This window comes from Plectropomus leopardus, chromosome 7 (assembly GCF_026936395.1).
Source record: "Plectropomus leopardus strain MGB_pleo_1.0 chromosome 7, ASM2693639v1, whole genome shotgun sequence".
Lineage (NCBI taxonomy): Eukaryota > Metazoa > Chordata > Actinopteri > Perciformes > Serranidae > Plectropomus > Plectropomus leopardus.
The window spans coordinates 33,110,613-33,122,798 of record NC_142182.1 but is presented as its reverse complement, the minus strand read 5'-3'; positions in this window follow the sequence as shown (position 1 = coordinate 33,122,798).

The window sequence follows — 12,186 nt, the reverse complement described above, 5'->3', positions numbered from 1 at the left end:
TGTGCTCTTTCAACTGAAATTTCACTTGTATAATTTCGGCAGTCAAGGTTTCAAGGTTTCTCTTGTGTTCACCTTCACAGCAATAGTTATGTTATTGATTTATTTATTGTCATAATTGTTCCGTGACCGCGCGACAGTCATTTCTCACTCAGCTTTAACTTTAAGTGTTTGATTTTTTATTACTATGCTTTTTTCACTGTAAAGGCACCTGTTAACCTTGGACGAAGGTCTCTCTTGTGTTAATCTTCCCAAGGAATAATATTTTTATTTGAGAGTGGTGTCTCATAAGGCTTTTTAATTTTTTTTTTTTTTTTTTAACTTTTATGATTCTTATGTTCACTGTTTTTTCTCAAGGAATATTTATTTATTTTTTATTTTTTTACAATTGTTTTTTGAATGTTGTTCCTTGTCCACTTGAGAGCGGTGTCTCATCAGGCTTCTTCAACTGACCTTTCGCCTGTATAATTTCGGTTATATTCTCTGTAAAAACACCTGCAAAGTTTAAACAACAGTGTCTCTTTTGTTCATCTTCCCAAGGAATAGTTATTTTTAATTATTTGTTTATTTTCATAATTGTTCCCTGTTAGCTTGAAAGTGGTGTTTCATTAGGCTTTCTCTGTAAGGACACCTGCAAAGCTTGGAGGAAGGAAAAAATGATTATTATCTTTAATTTTTTTAATTGTTCCTTGTCCACTTGAGAGCGGTGTCTCATTGTGCTTTTTCAACTGAATTGTCTTGTATAATTTGGATAATATTTTCTGTAAAGATGCACTTGTAAACCCTGGAAGAAGGTCTCTCCTGTGTTCATCTTCCCAAGGAATAATCATGTTGTTAATTTATTTATTTCACAATTGGTCCTTGTCCACTTGAGAGCGGTGTCTCATTAGACTTTTTCAACTGAATTTTCACTTGTATAATTTGGATAATATTCCCTGTAAAGTCACATGTAAACTTTGGAGGAAGGTCTCTCTTGTGTCAACCTTCCCACGGAATAACGATTATTAATTTTTATTTTCACAATTGTTCCTTATCCATTTCAGAGCAGTGTCTCATAAACTTTTTCAATTTTTAAGCATTTAATTTTTTGCTTTTTAATAATTTTCACTGTAAAGACACCTGTAAATCTTGGAAGAAGGTCTCTCTTGTGTTCATCTTCCCAAGGAATAATTATTTTATTCATGTGTATATTTCTTTGATTGTCCTTCTTCCCTTTGAGAGTGTTGTCTCACTAGGCTTTATAATTTAATTATGAATTCATTTACTTTTATGCTTTTTATTTTCATTGTAAAGACACCTGCAAACCTTGGAAGAAGGCCTCTCCTGTGTTAATCTTCCCAAGGAACAATTATTTTATTTATTTATTTGTTTTCGTAATGTTTCCTTGTCCATTTGATAGCGATATCTCGTTAAACCTTTCAATTTATATTCATGTATTTTTATGCTTTTTAAAAAAAATGTATTAATTTATTGTTCGTTGACCACAGGACAGTGGTGTCTCACTAGGCTTTTTAGTTTAATCATTTAGGTTTTTACTTTTATACTTTCTGTTTTCACTGTAAAAACAGCTGTAAACCTTGGAAGAATGTCTCCCTTCTGTTAATCTTCCCAAGGAATTATTTTTTGTATTAATTTATTTATTGTCATAATTGTTCCTTGTCCACTTGAGAGCTGTGTCTCCGCCTTTTCAACTGTTTTTTCTTTTTGATTTTATGATTTTATTTTAACTGTAAAGACACCCGTAAACCTTAGAAGAAGGTCTCTCTTGTGTTTATTTTACCAAGGAAACATTTTTTTGTATTGATTTATTTATTGTCATAATTGTTCCTTGTCCATTTGATAGCTTTATCTCGTTAAACCTTTCAGTTTATATTTATATATTTTTAAGCTTTTTATTTTCACTGTAAAGACACCTGTTAACCTTGGACGAAGGTCTCTCTTGTGTTCATCTTCCCAAGGAATAATATTTTTATTTGAGAGTGGTGTCTCATAAGGCTTTTTAATTGATTTTTTTTTTTTTTTTACTTTTATGCTTCTTATGTTCACTGTTTTTTCCCAAGGAATATTTATTTATTTAATATTTTTTTACAATTGTTTTTTGAATGTTGTTCCTTGTCCACTTGAGAGCGGTGTCTCATTAGGCTTCTTCAACTGACCTTTCGCCTGTATAATTTCGGTTATATTCTCTGTAAAAACACCTGCAAAGTTTAAACAACAGTGTCTCTTTTGTTCATCTTCCCAAGGAATAGTTATTTTTAATTATTTGTTTATTTTCATAATTGTTCCCTGTTAGCTTGAAAGTGGTGTTTCATTAGGCTTTCTCTGTAAGGACACCTGCAAAGCTTGGAGGAAGGAAAAAATAATTATTGTCTTTAATTTTTTTAATTGTTCCTTGTCCACTTGAGAGTGGTGTCTCATTAGACTTTTTCAACTGAATTTTCACTTGTATAATTTGGATAATATTCCCTGTAAAGACACATGTAAACTCTGGACGAAGGTCTCTCTTGTGTTAATCTTCCCAAGGAATAATATTTTTATTTGAGAGCGGTGTCTCATAAGGCTTTTTAATTGATTTTTTTTTTTTTTTAATTTTATGCTTCTTATGTTCACTTTTTTTCCCAAGGAATATTTATTTATTTTTTCTTTTTTTACAATTGTTTTTTGAATGTTGTTCCTTGTCCACTTGAGAGCGGTGTCTCTTGTGCTTTTTCAACTGAATTGAATTGAAATAATTTCGATAATATTTTCTGTAAAGATGCACTTGTTAACCTTGGAAGAACCTTTCAGTTTATATTTATATATTTTTAAGCTTTTTATTTTCACTGTAAAGACACCTGTAAATCTTGGAAGAAGGTCTCTCTTGTGTTCATCTTCCCAAGGAATAATTATTTTATTCATGTGTATATTTCTTTGATTGTCCTTCTTCCCTTTGAGAGTGTTGTCTCACTAGGCTTTATAATTTAATTATGAATTTATTTACTTTTATGCTTTTTATTTTCATTGTAAAGACACCTGCAACCCTTGGATGAAGGTCTTTCTTACATTTTTCTTCCCAAATAATTATTATTTTTTTTCTTCGTGTATATTTTTTTTTTTTAATGTTCCACTTGAATGTCTTTTTGAATGTCCACTTGAGAGAGGTGTCTCATTATGCTTTTTCAACTGAATTTTCACTTGTTTAATTTCGGTAATATTCACTGTAATGACACCTGCAGACCTTGGAAGAAGGTGTCTTTTGCTCATCTTCCCCAAGGATTAATTATTCTATTCATTTATTTTAAAAATTATATTTGTTCCTTGTCCACTGGAGAGCGGTGTCTGAATAGGCTTTTTAATTTAATTATTAATTAATTTACTTTTAGTCTTTTAGACTTTTCCATTTTTTCCCTTGCTTTTATGATTTCTATTGTTATTGTAAAGACAACTGTAAACCTTGGATTAATGTCACTCTTATGTTAATTTTCCCCAGGAATGTTTTTTTTTTTTTTTTACATTTTTTTTACAATTGTTTCTTGTCCACTGGAGAGGGGTGTTTCAATAGGCTTTTTAATTTAATTATTTACTTTTATGCTTTTATTTTCACTGTAAAGACACCTGTAAGGTCTCTCTTGTGTTAATCTTCCCAATGAATAATTATTTTAGTCATTTTTATTTTTTTTTCCTTCCTCACTTGAGAGTGGTGTCTCATTGGGCTTTTCAATTTCTGTATTTTTTTTTTTTTCACTTTTATGCTTTTTAGTTTTTTTGTAATTTTAATTGTAAAGTGAAGTTTCATTTGTGTTAATGGTCTGAAGTAATAATTGATTTATTTGTTTTATATTTTCTTAATCATTCCTTGTCCACCTGAGACTTGTGTCTCATGAGGCTTTTTAATTTTATTATTTATTTATTTACATATAATCAACTGTGAACTTTGGAAGACAGTCTCTCCTATGTTAATCTTCCCAAGGAATAATGATTATTCATTTTTATTTTCAAAAATCCTCCTTGTCCATTTATGAACCACCCTTATTGCTTTGATAACTGTGTGTGGCCTCCCTTTTTGTTGCCGGCATTTGAGCCAGGTGGTAACAAATGGGGACTCGTCTGGGATTTGCTTTGCAGTTTAAGGCTCTTTAGTGCTGTGTATCTGGCAAATGTGGATTTTTGAGGGGAGTGTTTTCACACAGGTTTGCTTGCTCTGGCAGTTGTCTATTTTGATCAAGTTTGGCCTGCTCTACTTTCTGCGCTGCCAGTCGGGGTGAGGGCTGTGAAATCATTGGGACCCTTATTCCTGATAGGCATAAGCAATGAGGGGCACTAGCTGTCTCCACTGATCCCTTTTTTGTTTTAGTTTGTTGTTTTTGTGCAGTATGTGGTTAGAGCAGTTGCTCGGGGGCACTCCATGGCTGTCTAGGTGACTTTCAGCATGCTGAAAGTTAACCGGGTCACTGGGCTTTGTGCTTAATCTATCCCGCCGCTAACCTGCATGAAGACTAGGGTTGAGTGAGTCAGTTAGTATTGGTTCGGCAGATAGCTAGAGGGATGGGGTTCCATCTTTGAGGCAGCCTCTCACCCTGTTGGGTAGAGGTGAACATTTTGTAAAATGGCTTCAACTGAGCATTTTGTTCAGTCTCCAAATGGAAATGTGTTGAACTCTTACAAAAAAGAGCAGCTGTTGAAACTGGTTCATCATTATGGTGTTTGGCTTCCTAAGAAGTTTAATAAAGATGAATTTTTGGTTACATTAGAGAGCCATTTGTTGGAGGACAAAATGTTGTCTGTCCCATAAAGACTTGGCACCTGCAGAGATGGCCAGTGTTGAGGATTTACCTTCTCCCAGGGTAGGTGGTGCAGGTAAATTGTCTCCTGTTGTTGCTGCGGTTGGATGAGGTTGGACTTTTGAGCAGTAAGAAGAGCTATTTTTTTTTTTTTTACATGAAATTATGCATAACTGAAAACAGATAAAAACAAGTGACCAAATCACAGCAGCAGTAGCTATTTACATATTGATTAAATAATATTTTAATGACAGGTATACCCTGAAAAGTAGCAAATCTACAAGTCTGTTAAACTGATAAAAGTATTAAGAGTTTCATGTTTTTCTCTGATATGAACTATATTATAAGTTTATTTTGGGGGGTAAAACTCAGTAGGCTCGATTTATTCACAAATATCACAAAAATAAATATTTTGTAAAATAGAAATATTTTGTGTACAAAATATTTTGTAGGCTACATTGAGACCTTGCTTAAACAAATTCATACAATATATATATATATATATATATATATATATATATATATATAAGATATGAATAGGATGGGAATTACTGTTTCTATTTGTTACGGCCGGCTGCGTGCAGGTGCAAAGCAGAAAACCAATATTTATTAATATAAATGAGGCAAAAGGTGGTGGGATAGGGACATGAATATCAGTGATGAGTGCGGGTGTATGAATGCAATGATCATGTGAGGTGCGTGTTGTAGAGTGCAACAGAAACAAAAGGAAAAATAACGTAGGGCGGCTTGGCTGGCGAACAGCGAAGCAGGAACAGCAATGGGACCTACAGCAGCACGGCTTAAATAATCAGGAGCGCTGGCCAGGTGCCCCTGATTAGGCAGTCAGCTCCACATGGAGGCCCAGGACCTAGAGACACAAAACACACACAGTATACATGCCCAGAGGACCACACCCTCTACAGCTCCGGGATCGTCGCCCCCCTCAGCATAAAGTCAGGGTCCTAAAGGGAACCCTGGCAATCGACCCGCCAGCTAAACCCAACTAACAAAACCGAGACCAAACAACCTAACATAACAAACAAAGAATAACAAAATAAGAGAAAAAGCACTTAACAAGAAAAAGAACACCCCACCGCTTAGGTCCACCTTGGTACCATGGCTCCCTGTCCGTCCCCAGCAACTGGATCCTAGAAGCACCTTCAAGAGGCCAGAGGGAGGCTCAGGACACTAGACAGAGCCAAGAGGAAAATCACACCCTATAACAAAACAAAGGACATATCGCTAACAAGGTGCACGGGACAACGTGTCCGCTACCACATTATCCCGCCCCTTGATGTCACAAACGTCCAAACTGTAGGACTGCAGAAACAAAGCCCAGCGAACCAGCCTCTGGTTAGGACACTGCAACGAGTTAAGAAATGTCAAAGGATTGTGATCTTCTGCTTCACACCATAGGCCAAGAAGCATTAGAAGTGTATAACACACTCACAGTCACCACAGCTGATGACGACGATATAACGATGGAAGACGTTCTTAAAACTTTCAAAGACTACTGCAGCCCACAGAAAAATGTTGTGTTTGAGAGACATCAGTTCTGGTCACATGTGATGGTACCAGGGATTTCTGTGGACAAATTCATCACAGAGCTGCGCCAGAAAAGTAAAGACTGTGAGTTTGGCCGATGTGAAGATGATATGCTTAGGATACAAATTAGTGTTCTGCATAAATGACTCTCGTCTGAAAGAGAGACTACTACGTGAAAATGACCTTACACTTCGCAGAGCCATAGAAATATGCAGGTCAACAGAGCTAGCCAAGACTCAAATACAGGCGATGCAGACTTCACCCGCCACACACGACACTCGAGTGGACGCTATTGAGAAAGCAAGAGGACAAAAACGAGCAGGCGGTGGAAATAAAAGCACCAAGCTGCAACCCGCAATGAATTGTCAAAAATGTGGTAGAAAGCACGAGCCTCGTCAATGTCCAGCTTATGGAGTAGTGTGTCACAAATGTGGAAAAAATAATCACTTCTCCAAGGTATGTCGTACACTCAACATCAAAAGCGGCAACGACCGGGCAAAGACTGTGCACAATATAGAGAGTGAAGTGGACTCTTTATACATAGGCTCAGTTGGCAGAGAAGGAGAAGAAACAGCATGCCACACAAAGGACAACAGATGGTATGAGACAGCCACCATCAGAGGCGTACCAATAAAATTCAAGCTTGACACAGGCGCTGATGCAAGTGTGCTACCCATGTCCATTTTCAAGCAGCTGCCAGGTCCCATTCAGTTGCGGACTACAAAGACTGTGTTAAAAGCTTTTGGTGGAGCTCGCCTGCCGTCGAGTGGCATTGCATCTCTACAGTGCAAAACCGCCAAATGCACCGCCATCGTGGAGTTCCATGTAACCTGCCTGACCGAGAAGGCGATTCTGGGTGGAGAAGCGTGTACAGAGTTGGGGCTGGTGCAGAGGGTTCACACAATCACATCCACACAGCCACCAAAGCCTCCATCCACCAAAAAGGAACTGATTGAAAAGTATGCTGTGGTCTTCACAGGACTGGCTGAGTTTCCTGGAGTTCATCACATACACATCGACCCGTCTGTCCCCCCTGTGATTCATGGCTGCAGAAACATACCCCTCTCTATCATGGATACTTTAAAGGACACTTTACAAGACCTGGAGAAGAGAAATATCGCTTCCTCAGACTTCCTTTCGGGATCAAGTCAGCCAGTGAAGTGTTCCAGCAGAAGAACTGTGAGACCTTTGGTGATATACCAGGTGTGTACGTCATTGCAGATGATATGATCATCGCTGCCTCATCAGAACAAGAACACGATGAAATCCTGCACAAAGTCATGGAGAGAGCAAAGACAGCGAACGTAAAGTTTAACAAGGACAAAATCCAATACAAAGTAGACACGGTGAAATACATGGGACACATAATCACATCAGCAGGACAGAGAGCTGATGACATAAAGATCAAGGCAATCGTCAACATGCCACCCCCAGAAGACAAACATGGCCTCCAACGCTTGCTGGGAATGACAAAATTCCTAGCGCAGTACATACCGAATGAGGCTTCACTCACAGCTCCCCTCAGACAGCTGCTCAAGAAGGATGCGGTGTGGCAGTGGTGCCCACACCACAGCGCAGCGCGAGAGACTTTAAAGACTGCCCTTACACAGGCCCCTGTGCTGCGGTACTATGACCACAAAAAGCCACTGACGCTACAAGCAGACTCGTCAAAAGATGGACTAGGAGCATGCCTGCTACAAGAAGGCCAACCCCTCTGCTCTGCTTCACAGGCGCTCACTGACACTGAAAAGCGATATGCGCAAATAGAGAAGGAGCTGCTTGCCATAATCTTTGCTGCCAAGAGATTCCACCAATACGTCTTTGGCAGGCCGGTTTTGGTGCAATCAGATCATAAACCTTTGGAGGCCATAGTGCGAAAACCACTGAGTAAAGCACCCGGGCTACAAGGTATGTTGCTGCAGCTGCAGAGGTATGATCTGAACATCACATACACACCAGGCAAGCACATGCACATCGCAGATGCACTGTCACGAGCCGTAGTCAGCGGAGAAGGAGAAAGCATCGACGAGAACCCCCGTGATGAGAAAGTTGTGTTCGCCATGAAGGCCACAGATGCACTGAGTGAAGAAACACTCCACCAGCTGAAAGAGGCTACAGCAGCAGACGGTGTATTGCAAGCTGTGTGTGGGAGACATCTGAACGGCTGGCCTTTGAAAAGATACTGCCTGGACAAAAGTCTACACTGCTACTGGCTGATGCGGCACAACATCAGCATCCAGAATGATATTGTGATGGTAGCACACAAAATCATCAGACCCCACAGCTTCAGAAAAGTAATCTTAGAGAAACTCCATCTAGCTCACCAGGGAGTACAGCGCACAAAAGCCAAAGCAAGAAAAGTCCTCTACTGGCTGGGCATGACACATGGCATAGAGACAATGGTGGAGAAATGCGTGCAGTGCCAACAGTTTCAGCCCCAGCAACAGAAAGAGCCGCTTATCACACATGAAGTCCCAGAGCTCCTGTGGATGAAAGTTGGAGCTGACATTTTCTAGCTGAGAGGTCAGTCATATCTTTTGTTAGTGGTCTGACAAAATATCCTGAGGTGCTAAACCTGCCTGATCTAACAGCTCATACAGTAATTCAGAAAATGAAGTCTGTTTTTGCCAGGCATGGGATCCCTAAAGAGCTGGTGAGCGATCATGTTCCATTCGCCAGTTATGAGATGAAGTCATTTGCTGCTTCATGGGAGTTCAAACTCACACACTCCAGCCGGGGATATCCACAGTCCGGCGGACTCGCTGAGAGGACCATAAAGACTGTGAAACATGCACTGAAAAAGGCCATGCAAACTGGCACAGATCCACATCTGGTGCTGCTCTCATTGAGGAACACACCAGTGACAGGACTGAATGTGTCACCTGCACAAATGTTGATGGGAAGAGTCCTGCGGAGCACACTTCCATGCTCCAGTGCTGCGCTAAAGCAGTCAAACCCGCAGCACGTACACAGCAGGATACAGGACCTGCAGTAACAACAGCGTCTGTACCACGACCGGGACGCTAAGCTTCTACTGTCCCTGAACCCAGGCACCACCGTACACATACACACGCGGTGCGGATGGGAGCCTGCCATAGTGACAAGCCATAGACGTGAGCCCCGCTCCTACAATGTGCTGACACCAGCAGGAAAGGCATTTAGGAGGAACAGGCGACATCTGAGGAAGGTACATCCCAGTCTGTTCAGGGACACTGACCCCGAAGGCGATACGGATGCAATGCTGTCACAGACACCAGAATTTAATGGTTTACCACCACATGATCCTTCACCTGTGAGGACCGATGACTCGCCTACATACCACACCAGGAGTGGCAGAGCTATGAGGTGCCCTGTCAGGTTCAGAAACTAATTCTTAGATCATCGTCCGAGTGGTTATGTGTGAAATGTAAGAGGTATTGATTAAAAAAAAAAAAAAAAAAGAGGCAGAATAAGACTGGTGAATGCAATGTTGGAAGTGTTCGACATATATACAAAGAATGCTTCATTAGAAGGTTTGATAATACTTGTTTAGTATTATTTACAGCAGTACCATTTTGCTAATATACGTGTCACTGAAGTGGTTTGTTCAATATTCGTCATGTTACAGTTCAAGGTGAAAAGAGGTGGTGTGCCTGGATTTGCAAACACATCTCATTCTTAGAAAAGGGGGATGTGGTGTATTTGATCGAGCACTCGGTGCTCCTCTATATTGGGTTGTCACACTTTGGGGGTGTTCTATGATTGATTGCTTGGATCAGGGACGTTACGTTGTCTCCGCCACTAAAGATGGAGTTGCTCGCAGTCTCGCCTCCGTGTGTGTTATTCTTTATAGCATAAGTACCCACAGTTAAGTGACGGTAATAAGGGCTAAAGCCACAACACCTGACAAACGCAGCAATCTCCCGTGCCCGGACCTGCCAGTACCCCTTCAAAACGTCAAATTTGCTCACAAACTTGGCCAACCCAACCTGGTCAATACAGTCCTCCATGCGGGGAAGCGGAAAACAATCTGGCTTCATCACACTATACACTTTACGGAAATCTGAACAAAACTGTGGTGTATTGTCAGATTTCGGCACCAGGAGACACAGTGAAGCCCAGCTGAAACCAGAGGGATTTGCTATACCGTGGTCAAGCATATATTTAACCTCATCGTCAAGAAACTTAGGCTTCTCTAGATGAACCCTATTAAACCTCTGCTTGATTGGCTTACACTCCCCAACATCAATGTCGTGCGCCACCAAATGCGTACGACTAGGTGTATCGCCAAACAGACACGGATACCGTTGTATCAGCCCCACCTGTCAGGACTCGTGGTTGGACCCAAAAGCAACACAGAGACCAGACAGAGTCTTTCACAGGCTTTATTAACAAAAGCAAGCAGAATCACTGTCTCAATAATGTCCAAACAGGAGAATGTCCACTTTGGAGATTCTCCGAGCCGATCCTCAGAACGGGCCGAACCGATGACGTGGTTCGGGCTGGGGACCCACCGGGAAAGCAGAGCGGGTGAGTCGAGCTGCACAGAAGAGTTAACTTCAGCGATGGCGAAACTCTCCGGAGAGCAGACTCGCTCAGTAGCTCTTTTCCTCTGGAAGCAGGGAGGAGGAAGGCGCAGATCAAACTCGATGTCGAGAATCAGAAGGCAGGTCGGATCACCAGGGCAGAGACAGAGCAGGTTAGTCGGGGACGGACAGAGTCGGCAGCAGGCAGGCAGGCAGGAACAGAATGCTGGAAAGTCTCTCATCGGGAAGAACAATCTGGCACTGAGGGTGAGACACAGGGCAGGTTATACAGGCGGGGACAGGAAATGAGCAACAGGTGGAGGTTGCTACTGCTGACGAGGGTGCAGCCAGGCAGAGGGAGAGAGAGAGAGAGGGAAGCACTGCAGGTGGAAGAAATCAGGCTGATTAGGAGAGAGGTGTGTGAGGAGAGGCTGCAGAGGAGCAGACGTGACACCACCAACTGCTGTCGTTAAGGCCCATCCAAATGGCTGAACAAGCCATCCAGATTTTGCAGAGTCTCTGAGTTTTTAAGGTGACCGTAAAGCACAGCATCATCCGGAGCTGACACATCCTCCTCCCCATGCCCTGCCACCGCATGATGAGGGGACACCGGCACCACCAAGCAAACCGGACGAAAGCTGGACCCCTGGCTCTCCTGGTTGACTGCCTGCAGTTCCCGAGGATAGTATGGCTTGAACAAATTAACATGACAAAGCTGAGTAGGCGACCTGCGATTGGGAGTAGCTATCACATAGTTCTGATCAGACACCTTCTTCACCACAGAATATGGATCTGAAAACTTCGCTTGGAATGGAGATGAAACGAGGGGCAACAGGGCGAGTACCTGATCTCAGAGGAAAAAAAACCCACTTCTCAGCCTGGCGATCATACAACTTCTTCATCTTTCCCTATGCAGAGACTAAATTGTCCTTGGCCACCTCCTGTGCTCAGTACAGCTTGTACCGGGAACATTAACATAATCAATCAGGTTCTGGGGTGGCTGGGCCTCTGCCCAGTTGTCCTGCAAAAGAGCTAGGGGACCCTGCACCGTATGACTGAGCACAAGGTCATTGAGACTAAACCCAGTGCTCTCCTGCACCACCTCCCTGGCCACCAACAACAACCATGGTAACCCCTCCTCCCCCTCTTTGTTCATTTGGGTACAGTATGCACACGACATAGATTTAAGCATTTGGTGACAACGCTTCAGAGCACCTTGGCTCAGTGCGTGGTACACAGACGCCTGATTGTGAGCTATGTGCAGTTGTTTCAACACCTGTGCAAAAAAACGAGATGAAAAGTTGGACCCCTGGTCTGACTGAATCACCCAAGATTGAAATAAACTGGAACAAAGCCCACACCACAGACCTGGCGGTGAT